Genomic DNA, 13701 nt, shown 5'->3' on the forward strand with positions numbered 1-13701 from the left:
CCAAGTTGTGCCTTTTAGTTATCGGCACATATGGTAGCGAACTATGCGGCATGGAGTCTAAAGATTCCAGACAAGTTGGTTGACGCGTATATTCATCTGGCACTTAATCAGTCAGCACGCCAAGGATGGTCCATTTCAGTTGAACGGCACAAAAAACTTGGGTGGTTCATTTTCTCAACCGCCTCCTTTCTCGTCTGCAATGTAGAATTTTGGCGAGATACAAGACCAAGATGAGCCAGTAAACTGGTTGGATGAAAGTAGTGGCCAAGTTGCTCAAACCTCCCTCGGCACGAGGCCACTATTTGAGAATAAACCTACAAGCAAAGTTCAGATTGTCTGTGCTGCCTCTTATGTACTCGAAAGTTTACTCGTACAAGAACTAATTTTAGCAAGAAGTACCTCCGATTGAACACCATTTACTAGTCTGTACCCTAGGTAATTAAAGTTCGTCCATGGATCATATTGGTTGTGATCTCAATCATTTGGATGCATAAACATACTAAACATGTGTATATCTGAATCTTTTTGTAAATTATGTATGAATATTGTCATGTGATCTATCAATCATTTGGATGCATAGATATGCTGCGCTTGTGTATATATGAATCTTTTGAGTTGTTGATTGTGAATGTTAGCTATGGATATGAACGTGTCCTGTGAACCTGAGTTTGATATGAATGTTTACCTTTTCTGTTGTATTTGTGTGTGAACTTGTTAGTATGCCTACTATGGGGTATAAAACGCAGGTCTCTTATATAAAAGTAATGTTGTGTCCAATTTATGTTTTCCCTTCTAACCACATTATATATATTTATATTATTACTATTATCGTATATTTTATAGAGACTTATATATACATTATAAAAACATCCCAACTTATAAAAGTAAATGTTTAACAGAAGTTGGCAAGGAAAATCCTGGTGATTGCGAAGATTTTAAGGACCAATTTAATAATAACGCGCTCATTTTTATTTTGAGAAATAACTCACTAATTTCTTAATTACATATATAAAAAATGTGCCTCTCTGGATTATTCTTTGATATTAATTGCTCCTTCTAACATAAGATTATACGTATATATAACGAGCCCACCTAATACGCGTATTTCAAGGAAGTGCAAATGGGCTGGGATTTCTTAGAAAATATAAATGGGCCTGATTGATGCGAAATTATTTGTTCACCCAGCCCTGCAAATGGACTATACATTCTAGAAAACATGGGTTAAATATATGCCACATTTTTGCAGGCTGACATGTGGGCCAATTGGTCGAAGCCTACGCAGGGCATTGTCAACTTGGTCAACAAATGATTGTGTCATCCACCGCAATTGGATTTATATCCAACGGCCGGCATGCACCTTCAATCTCTCGTCTTCTTCCTCCAGCGTCGCCGGGACCGCCTGGTCCGGCTTCCGGCGGCTAGCGGCTCTGCTTAGCACGCATCGCTGTGAAGCGCTACCCCACCGCCAACCAGGCTATCCCTCCACCCCTCGACACCTCCTGTTATTCTCCATAGACTACAACCCCACGCCGCAACACAACCAGTTATAACCCTTCTCCTCCTCTCAATCTGCGACTCCACTGCCACGTTTTCCCATCTCCAAGTCGTTCCCGTCCGGGGCCTCGCCGTCGTCCACCTCCTTGCTGCGATCGGTGCAGCGTGGTTAATAAACGAGAGTCATCAGAAGAGGACTTTACGTGGAGAGCCTGACGGCTAGGACCCACGAGGAAAGCTCCTCCTTATTAACTTGGAAAAAAATGTTTCCTCCACCTGACAGTTGGGACCCACCGGCTGTATCTTCACACGGAAGGAAGTGCCTCCTTGTTTTGCGAAAAAAATTATTCATCCCGTTGACAGCTGGCACCCGTCAGATTTGGTGACTCACTTGTGGGCCTACTAAGCGGACGTGTACGCATGGCTTTGTCAACTTAATCAACAAATGATTCTAGCAGCTGGACCGTTGGATGTTAATCCAACAGCCGTGCTCCGTTCTTCAACTCTGTTCTTGGTCCTGTCTCCCGTGGGCGGCACCACGGCTGTGCTGCCGCGCACCTGAACCTGTGAAGTTTCCCACTCCTCTCCATCTGCGACTCCACTGCAGCTTAATAAATAGTAATGTCTAACTAAGCCAGTTAATTAGATGCGTACACTTGGTGCAGTAGGAACTTTATTTAGTTTGATGCATACACTTGTTCTTTTTTGGTAGCCCTTTTGTAATGATGGCTAATGTTTGGTTTGGAAGAGAGAGCTGCGTGTTCAGTCTTCTGGCCCGCTTACTGCTTCTGTTGCACCCCCAGCCCTGGTTGCTGCTGCTACTGTTTTCAATGCACAATCAGTAGTATATTTAGTCTGTTGGTTGAATAAATGTGTTGCTAGAATGACAGACACAATGTTTTGGAAGTCGTTGCATGGTTCGATCCTTTAGGGCCCCGTACCGTACGTAGCGCATACTATTTATCATACAGAACACTTTTTTTGAAACTCGGAACACATTTTCCACTTGTTGATAACATGCAACCCACTGATGAAAGCCCAATAGAGAAGCCAATAATTAACTTGAAGGGAGGCTGTCACATAAATCCGACCCAGGTACATGCTCATGGTCCCCTAAACATAAATAAGTAAATAAATAAAGCTAAATGCTCATGCACCAGTTCTTTGGGAAAATAGGTAGCCCAGTATTTCTTTTTGAAGAATACCCAAGCTAGGCCTATTTGTTTTCTCCGAATCACTGGGTTGCAAATCTTTCAAGACGAGGAGGGATGCATTCCGGCCTGGCTTAAGAGTATGGTCAATGTCTATTAAAAGTAATATCAAAAGGGGTTGAAAATTCCAAAAAAATTTATAGCAAATGGGATATAAGTTTCTTTTTTTGTTTTTGTTCTTCACTGATATCTTATACGTATTTCATTGTATTTAACATGACATAGTACTAATTTATTTTTAAATTTGTTTTATTATGGCTATTAATTTTTGGATTAAGAATATTTAGTTCCCCGTCAAAAATTTGCGAATTTTCAAAATTTCCCACATATTTAGTTAATTTTTTGACCCTGGTACTGACCAGAAAATGGCCAGCAATTCTAAAAATGGAAAACGGGCTGCAATAAATTCCATATGAATTAGAAACTGAGTAAAAATTATAAAAACAATAGCAACTGGGCTGTACACGCCACGGATTTTGAGGCTGACTTGTTTACGCAAGGCTTTGTCAGTGAACACACGATTCTAGCAGCAGTTAGTGTTGGATGTCCATCTAACGGCTGACGCGCTTCTTTAATCTTTGATCTTCCTTCTCCAGCCGCCTAAACTGGCGTCGGCGAGACTGCCTGCTCCCTCCTCTTGTGGCGCGCTGTGATGCCGCGCAGGCTTCCCCGGCGCACCCTATTCCCTCCGTTGGCCTGGCCGCACGCAATCAACTGCCTCCTTATTACGCGAAAAAAATGATTCCTCCCACTGACATCTGGGGCGCGCCGGTTGGGAGGCTGACCTGTGGGCCTACTAAGTTGACACGTACGCAGGGCTTGTCAACTTAGTCAACAAACGATTCTAGCAGCTGTAACCGTTGGATTTGAATCGAACGGTCCTGCTGCTTCTTCAATCGCTGCTGTTCTTGCACCAGCCGCCCAAACCAGCACCGGGGAGACCGCCTGCTCCTGCCTCCAGTGGTCGGCTGTGCTGCCGATGATGCCTCATCGCCCCCTACTACTCCCACCGCTAGCCAGGCCCTACGGTGACGGCAGCCTCACACCGCAGTCGAACTAGTGAACCCTCGTACTCCTCTCCGCGTGGGTATCCACTGCCGCGTCTTCCCCGGCTTCATGTCGTTCCCTTCCTAGGCCTCACCGCCGTCTACCGCCTTGGTGCTCTCGGCGCGGCGTGGTCAACGTGGTCAACAACATTCCATCGGAAGAGTACTGTACATGGAGAGGCTGACAGCTGGGTCCACGGCCACAACCCAGCTTTTTTGTGATTTGCCAAGTAAGTCGCTTTGTGAGGCCTGTTGGGCTGCAAATCTTTCAAGACGAGGAGAGCTTTCATTCGGCTGGCCGAGAAAATGGCCCATCAGTAATGAGAAATGGGATGTACATTTTTAAAACACATCAAACCGGCAATTAGTTTCAAATATCTTTTTTTCATTTCGAGATTTGAAATTACATAAATTTTTATGCGTGGAGAATTTTTTGGATTTTATATTGATATACATTTATTTTTAAAATCAGTTTGAATGTGAGTTGAAATTTCAGGATTAAAAATAGTTCGGACCGCACCGAAATATGCAAAATTTCGTATAATTTTTTAACCGTGGCCACAATATGGGCTGTCCTGCTAACAAAAAGAATATGGGCTGCAAAAAAACCTTAATAATTAGCAAATGGGTTGTAAATTATTAGATATAATGGGAGATGGGCTATATGCTGTTTTCCATAGATTTGAGGCTTTCCTAAAAAAAGGTTGACGCACAAGCAGTGACTGCTGGATGGCCATCCAACGGCCGTCGTGCTTCTTAAATCTCTGCTCTTCCTGCTCCAGACGCTCAAATAGGCGCCGGCAGGACGGCCTGCTCCCTCCTCCCCGCGGCCGGCTCTGCTGCCGCGCAGGCCTCACCGCCCCACCGTACTCCCGTCGCTGGCCTGGCCATCCCTCTACTCACCCACACCTGCTGTTATTCTCCGGCCACGGCAGACGAACCAGTAAACCATCATACACTCGTACTCCCCTCCATGTGGGAAACAACTGTCGAGTCTTCCCTGCCTCCGTGACATTCCCTTCCTAGGCCTTCCCGTCGTCCACCGCCCTGGTGCTCTCGGCGCGGCCTGGTCAACGTGGTCAACGACCGACATGCATCTGAAGTGGACTGTATGCAGAGAGGCCGACAGTTGGGTCCACGGCCGCATGCAAGGAAATGCCTACTTATTATGCGCAAAATAATGATTCCTCCACCTAACATCAGGGACCCACCGAAAGGGCCTCTGTATTTCGCGAAAAAAAACATTACCGCCGCTGACAGCTCGGACCCACCAGCTATATCTCCGCACGCAAGGAAGTGCCTCCTTATTACGCACAAAAAAACTGAATACTCCCCCTATTAGCTGGGACCCAGTATAAGTGGCAGGCTGACTTGTGGGCCTACTAAGTTGACGGGGACGGAGGGCTTTGTCAACTTAGTCAATATGCACGATTCTAGCTCCAGTGACCGTACGATGTCCATCCAACGGCCGTAGTGCTTCTTCAATCTCTGGTCTTCTTGCTCTAGCCGCCCAAACCAGCGCCGGTCGTGCCTCGTGCTCCTGCCTCCCGTGGCGGGCTGCGATGCGGCGGAGGCCTCACCGCCCCCTACTACTCCCACCGCTGGCCAGGCCATCCCTCTACTCACCCGCACCCCCTGTTACTCTGCGGCGACGGCAGCCTCACACTGCAGCGAACCAGTGCCCTCGTACTCCTCTACGCGTGGGCATCCACTGCCGTGTCTTCCCCGGCTCCGTGTCGTCCCCTTCCTAGGCCTCGTCGTCGTCCACCACCCTACTGCTCTCCGCGGAACGTGGTCAACGTGGTCAAGGAACGGCCTCCATCGGACGTGGACTGTACGTGGAGAGGCTGATAGCTGGGTCTATGGCCGCAGCAAGGAAGTGCCTCCTTATTATGTGCAAAATAATTATTCATCCACCTGACAGCGGGGACCCACCGGACGGGCCACCGTATTTCGCGGAAAAAACATTTTCCCCTGACAGCTGGGACCCACCAGCTACATCTTCGCACGCAAGGAAGTGCCAGACAGTCGGGACCCACCTGGTAGAAGCGTACGTAGCATTGTCATTCTGGCCGCGAACGTGTGCGTACATATATACTGGTCGATGTAGAGGCCTGCACGTGTCGTAGTAGAGACGTGCACGTAGCATGTACATGTACGTACAGCGGCCAGGGTGCAAGAAAGAAACTATGGCCACCTATTTGTACATACGGGCGGGATCTCGAACGCCTACTCGCGCATACATACGGCGAGGGCTCGTGTACATGGCTGGGTCAGAACGGAGAAACAACATCGCCGTCGTGTTCATGGGGAGGCAACAGAATGCGTCGTGTTCATCGGGAGGGCTTGGACGGAACAGGCGATGGAAACGAGGCCTGGCGTCCCGCAGAACGGAGGAAACAGCCTTGTGTTCGACCGGCCACGGTCGAAACGGGGGTCCTGTTGATCGGGAGGGGTGTGGCGTACCACAAAACAGAGGAAACAGACCTCCTACGGTCGAAACGGGGGTCCTGTTGATCGGGAGGGGTGTGGCGTACCGCAAAACGGAGGAAACGAACTTGTGTTGGAGCGCTACGGTCGAAACGGGGGTCCTGTTCATCGGGAGGGGTGTGGCGTACCGCAAAACGGGACTCCACGGGATACTGTTCATCTCCACCGTCGACCTCCTCCAGCCTCCACGGGCTACTCCACCGGCTACTGTTCAACCACCCCTCCACCGTCTATTGTTCATCCAGCCCTCCACACCACGGGGTCCTGTTCATCCACCCCTTCACGGACACCCCTCCACTGTCTACTGTTCACCCAGCCCTCCACACCACGGGGTCCTGTTCATCCACCCCTCCACCGTCTACTGTTCATCCAGCACTCCACACCACGGGGTCCTGTTCAACCACCCCTCCACGGGCACCCCTCCAGCGTCTACTGTTCATCCAGCCCTCCACACCTCGGCGTCCTATTCATCCACCCCTCCACGGGCACCCCTCCACCGTCTACTATTCATCCAGCCCTCCACCACACCACGGGGTCCTGTTCATCCACCCCTCCACGGGCACCCCTCCACCTTCTACTTTTCATCCAGCCCTCCACCACACCACGGGGTCCTGTTCATCCAGAGGCAACACCACCGCTCACTGTTCATCCAAACCCCCCCGCAACGCTCAGTGTTCATCCCATCGATCGGCTTCAGTAAGCAGGAGTAGCGAAGGAATCGCTCGGTCGGGTTCAGTTAACAGCCATCGATCCATCGCTCGGGTTCAGTAACGCGTAGCATGCAGTGCAATCGCTCGGGTTTAGTTAGAGCCCAACGCCTCGCTCGGGTTCAGTTAGAGCCAACGCCTCGCACACACGCGCGTACGTGTACGAGAGAAACGCGCATCGCTCGGCCCCCGACCTCCCACCGTAACCGGGAACTCTCGGAAATTTTCCTCCCCCTCGCTTCTACCACAGTTTTTTCCATCATGGACGACCCAAAGAATGTCATGCAACTGCGTCTCCGGCCCGCCCAGGACGAAAAGCCCATTTTCTGTCATGATTTTTTGTCATAGAAGTAGGATCCCACCACATCTATGATGATACCGGGTTTTGTCACAATCATCATCATAGAAGTGTCATATGTATGATAGAATTTTTTTTCATTCGGCCCAAAATGTCACGGATGTGTCTTTTTTTGTAGTGAAGGGACAGACACAGGAACGAAGAAGGACACATGCCGGCCAGCCTATGTGTTCGGAGCATTAGCAAGCTACCAGGGCCCAGCGGACGCACTAGGAGACATTTCTCGGTAAGAGAGGCTACTAAGGATAAACAACTAGATAGTCAGATCCCACACATAGCAATACACATTACACATACGCATAACATGCATGCAAGTATGTGCTGTACAACATGGCATCACATCATAACCCAACAACTCATACAGATAAAGGCTCAGAAGAGCCATCATAGCATTTATTACAAACAGGGGTCACATGACCCAACATTCAGAGCATACAAGGAACAAGCGGAAGCTTTACATGTCTGAGTACAGACATCTACAAATGAAAAAGGCTAAAGAGCCTGACTATCTACAACATCCGATCAAGATCGTAGCTCAGGTACAAGCTACTTGTCGAAGTCCAGGAGAACACTAGTAAGACCGAAGTCTCTGCTGCAAAAACATAAATAAAGCAACGCGAGTACAAAGGTACTCAGCAAGACTTACATCAGATCCTATCATACATGCATTTGTATCAAGAAGGTAAGGTGGGGTTTAGTTGCAGCAAGCCAGCTTTGACTCAGTGGCTATCCTGTTCTACGACTACGAGAACTTCTTTGAGGTGAGACAACGCACACGAGTCCACTAAACACCACACAATACAATACTATGGACTCATCCCCGTCTCCCTACGAGAAGGCCATCCATAGCACTCACACTTGTCTTGAGCATTTTAGAGTATCCACTTCAAGTTGTCTATGTACCACGTAAGCATCCAAGAAGTCCATAACCGCGGACCCGGCTATTCGAATATATTATGTTAACCCTGCAGGGGTGTACTTCTTCACACACCCTCTCGCCACTTACCGCCATGTACACGTCATGTATCTCGACAACCTTCAAGCGGAAGCCTGGCGAGGGTGTCGGCCACGACCTAACTAACCATGCAAGACCCTAGTCCAGGTTTATCGCCTATTCAGGTTCTATCCACAAGGGAATCCGGCCGAGGTTTCCATCACAGCCCCAAAAGATGTGTGCACGGTTCCCGAGCCACCATCCGGGTGCCACTCGGTACACCAGGCCACGTGTGCATAGTCTGTCCCAAGCCCACCCTGCCGGGTGCCACTTGGTAGAAAAATAACACTACCTACAAATGTGCGGCGGAGACCAAATGTGCGGCGGAGACCACCTACGCGATGCCCAGGCTCGCGAGCATCCAATGGGACACGCGGGAGGCCATGGGGTGGCCCGAGGCGGCGGCGGCATCGACCTCGGTGGCGGTTGGTGTTCTGCCGAGGAGGAGGTCGACACTATGGACTGCAAAATGCACGGCTCTTGCCTCCTAAGGCCTCTACGCGAGCTCACAAGGCCGTTGGGCATGGTGGTGTGTCCAGGGGGTCGCCGGAATGTCGCCGACGACGAGCTCGAGCGGAGGTGAACTTCGGCTCGTGCAGCCTGGGGGCTAGACGGCGCAGATGGGGAGAAGATGGAGGGGCTCATAGCGGGCTCGCAAGGTTGCTCCGTGTGGCCGGGGACGCGTTGGAGACGGCGGAGCAGCGATGGCGATCTATGGCGGCTAGAGGAGAAGACAACGGTGATGGTGTCTCCTCGGGGCATTCCGGCTTGCGTGGCTCGGCGGAGGGGGTTCAGCGCGAGGAGGCAAAGCTCTGGGACATGACGGAGGTGCGAGGGGACGGCGGGGAGCGCGTCGGCGGTGAGCTGCAGTGACGACAGCGCTCGGCGTTCGTGGGTGAGGGCGACAAAGCCGGGGAGGAGGACAGGGGAGAGTGAGAGAGGCCTGGGGGGTCGCATGGAGTCGTCCGGGCGATCCAGGGCGACGAGGAGGATGCCAGGCAGGCAAGCAGGAGGTGGCGCGGATGTGCGCGGGCGGTGATCGCATGCCCATCGTCCTCCTATCGCCAGCAGGACGACGACTGGCGTCGCTAGTCAGTTGGGCCGGCGTGCTGGGCCGCTGGGCTAGGCCAGGCCGCACAGTGCGAGGCTGCAGGTAAGCTATAACGCCCCGGATCCGATGCGCCAGGTGTCTTCCAGCTATTCGCCTTCATTGCCATGTCATTGCTTGCGTGTTGCATTTTGCCATGTCATCATCTGCATTTCATTTGCATGTTTTGCAAAACTTGCGTCCATTCGGGTTCCCTCGGTTCAATCCGTTGTCCGTTCTGAGCCCAACCACACTCGCACGTGCCCCGTCGCCCCCTCTCAGACCTTGTTTCGTGAGCGGGAGAAAAACATTCCGGAATGGGTCGAGATTTTCTGAGTGGCCTTGGTATATCACTGGTAGACCGCTCGTCAAATTTCGTTCCATTTGGAGGTCGTTTGATGCCCCAACGGTTAACCGTATAACCCCGAAAGCCTCTTTGGTGTTCCAGCCCAACACCCCTCCAAACAGCCCAATAACCCATCTAAACCCTCTCCATGCTCTCCATTGTTGGATCACGATTGTGTGGGCGATAACGGCACCCCATTTCGACTCTCCTAGCTCCCTCTACCTATAAATTAGTCCCCTCGCCCAAAATTTGTGTCCAAAACCTAGCTTCTTCCTTCTCACGCCTCCGGACATGTCCGCAACCCCCACCGGACGTGTCCGCCACCGCGTCTGGACCAATCCCGCGCCACCACGTCACCGCCGCCGGCCCCCCTCTCTCCTCATGCCGCCGGCATGCCCAGCCCACGCGGGGCCCTCCTGGTCCGAGTCAGCGCCGCCGCCCGCACGCAGGCCCGGATCTCCGCCGCCTGGCCCATGCGCGTCGCGCGCCCGAGCGCCATGCCCCCGCGCTGGCGACCTCCGCCCGCCGTCGCCCGCTCTGATGCGCCGCCGCCGCCCATTCGTCGCCGGGGTGCGCCGCACCGCCACCCAGGACCCCGCGGCCCGGCGCCCGCGTCGTCCCAGCGGCCCCGACACCACTCGTCGCCTCGTCGCCCGCCGACTACCGCCTGGATCCGGCCGGGACTGACCCGGCCCCGCCGTCCCCAACCCCCGCAGGTGCCTCCCCGAGCTTCTCCGGCCGACCCCCGCTCCGTCCGACCTCCTCCTCGTCTTCCCCGGCGAGGTGCTCCGGTCAACCTTGGGAACCACGCCCAGATCTAGATCCCGCAGGTTGACCCCGTTTTTTTCCTGTCCCTAAATATTTGCATTCTGCTGTCCTGTTCATCATGCCATAACTTCTTGTGTGCTGCTCCATTTTGTGCATGTAATATATCAAAATGTTCATTGTGAGATTATCCACATTTCATTCCATTGTGCCATGCTTGTTTGAATTCATCTTGATGCCCTAATCATCATTGTAAGAGTGCTATATGATGTTAACCTGCTGAAACTGTTATAACTTGTTGTTTTGTCTTTCATTGCATTCTGTGTGTGCATCCTATGAGATTGATGTCTACATGAGTTTTGAGATAAGTCATGCCATCTTTACAGTGGTGCAATCCATGTATTTTTTTGAGTCTTGTAGTGAGTGCATCAAGCTATGTAAACCTGCTGCTACAAGTCATTCTATGTATAATCCGGAGATGTTCACTAAGGATGTTTTATTATACATGTCATTCTATATCCAGCCATGCCATTGGTTGCATTTATAGCCTGCTGTATCTTGTTGTAATCTTGCTCTCAAATTGCTAAATAATGTTGCTTTCAGCCTGTTAACATTAAGTTCCGTTTTGCCATGTGTTTTGCTAGTGATCCTTGTACCCTATGACTATGCTATTGCCATGTTTAGCTCCATAAATGTGTATTATTACTGTTGGTCACCTTGTCAGGCCATGAAATTCTGTGTGGTGAGTTGTACAAGCTCACCAACATGCCGACTTATCGTTGTTCCTGCCATGGCTGAACCTGTCATATTACTTGCCATTTTTGCATGGATCCTACCATCTTTTCTGTTGATATTTGGAATTAGTTCAGTAAGGGAGTTTTGTTCTTTGCTTTTAGTAATAGCATTCCATGCCTTTGTTTGCCATGATAAGTTCCTGTAGCATGTTGTTTGATAGCTCTAAACATTGCAACCTGATGTTATTTCTGTCATGCTAGTGTTTGATGTGAACTGTTATTATTTGCTATCTTGCCATGTCCTTTTGGGCATGTTATAGTGTTTTCTGGAGATAGCTCAGTGTTCATGTTTTGTTAAGCTTCATTTTTACATCATATCCATGACTTTTGTTTTCATGTTGATGTTCTGTAGCATACTGTTTTGATGCTTGCTAGATGCCTAATTGCTGTTTTGGACAGCTTGTCCTTTAAACTTGTTTCATGCGTATGTGTTGAACCGTTGCTCCGTTTTGAGTGTGCTTTATATGAAACTTGCTTAGATTTGCATGTAGTTTGCTTGATGTTTGAGGGTGTTTTTGTAGGATCGAAAGTATGTCTAGAGGGGGGTGATTAGACTACTTGACCAATTAAAAATCTATCCTTTTCCCAATTTTAGTCTTTAGCAGATTTTAGCTATCTTAGCACAACTCAAGCAATCTTAACACAATTCAAGAAAGCATGCAAAGAGTATATGAGCAGAGGAAAGTAAAAGCATGCAATTTGCAAGAATGTAAAGGGAAGGGTTTGGAGAATTCCAACGCAATTGGAGACACGGATGTTTTTGTCGTGGTTCTGATAGGTGGTGCTATCGTACATCCACGTTGATGGAGACTTCAACCCACGGAGGGTAACAGTTGCGCGAGTCCACGGAGTGCTCCACCCACGAAGGGTCCATGAAGAAGCAACCTTGTCTATTCCATCATGGCCATCGCCCACGAAGGACTTGCCTCACTAGCGGTAGATCTTCACAAAGAAGGCGATCTCCTTGCCCTTACAAACTCCTTGGTTCAACTCCACAATCTTGTCGGAGGCTCCCAAGTGACACCTAGCCAATCTAGGAGAAACCACTCTCCAAGAAGTAACAAATGGTGTCTTGATGATGAACTCCTTGCTCTTGTGCTTCAAATGATAGTCTCCCCAACACTCAACTCTCTCTCACAGGATTTGGATTTGGAGCAAAGAAGATTTCAGTGGAAAGCAACTTGGGAAAGGCTAGAGATCAAGATTCATATGGTGGGAATGGAATATCTTGGTCTCAACACATGAGTAGGTGGTTCTCTCTCAGAAAATGTGTATTGGAAGTGTAGATTTGTTCTGATGGATCTCTCCACGAATGAAGAGTGGGTGGAGGGGTATATATAGCCTCCACACAAAAACTAACCATTACACACAACTTACCAATCTCGATGAGACCGAATTGAGAAACTCGGTCGGACCGATTTAGTAAACCTAGTGACCGTTAGGATTTTCGGTGGGACTGAGATGCAACTCGGTAGGACCGATATGGTTAGGGTTAGGGCATAACATAATCTCAGTGAGACCAATTACAAAAACTCGGTGGGACCGATTTTGGTAATATGCTAACCAGAGAGTTGGTCAGGTAAACTCGGTGGGACCGATTCACTCATCTCGGTGAGACCGAAATGTTACAAAAGGGAAACATAGATTTTACATTGCAATCTCGGTGGGACCGATCGCTCATCTCGGTGGAACCAAAACGTTACGAAGGGAAACAGAGAGATTACAATCCCATCTCGGTGAGACCAAGATCCCTATCAGTGAAACCGATTTGCTTAGGGTTTATGGCAGTGGCTATGATATCTGAACTCGGTGGCGCCGGATAGAAAGAATCAGTGAGGCCGAGTTTGACTTTTGGTTAAGGTCATATGTGGAGGTGGGAAGATAGTTGAGGGCTTTGGAGCATATCACTAAGCACTTAGAGCAAGCAAGCCATTAAGCAACACCTCATCCCCTCTTGATAATATTGGCTTTTCCTATGAACTTAATGTGATCTTGGATCACTAAAATATAAAATGTAGAGTCTTGAGCATTGAGCTTGAGCCAAACTTTTGTCCTTAGTATTTTGAGGGGTCCACTTTCCTCATCCATGCCATGCCATTCATTGAGCTTTTCCCGAAATATTAATCTTGGAATAATGTTAGCTCAATGAGCTATATGTTGTTAGGAATTACCAAAACCACCTAGGGATGGTTCCACTTTCAATCTCCCCCTTTTTGGTAATTGATGACAACATATAGATCAAAGCTTTGACCAATGATAATAAGAGTGAAAAATTATTGTCGCTTTGAGAAGTATGTGAAAAGCAAGAGCTCCCCCTAAATTTGTGCATATATTAAGATTTGCTTTGGACTGCAAATGCACAAAGAGTTAGGATCATGGGTTACTCTTCCATGTCACATACATCTTGGT

Source organism: Triticum urartu, chromosome 6A, assembly GCF_056163025.1.
Source record: "Triticum urartu cultivar PI428250 chromosome 6A, HENAU_Tu73, whole genome shotgun sequence".
Lineage (NCBI taxonomy): Eukaryota > Viridiplantae > Streptophyta > Magnoliopsida > Poales > Poaceae > Triticum > Triticum urartu.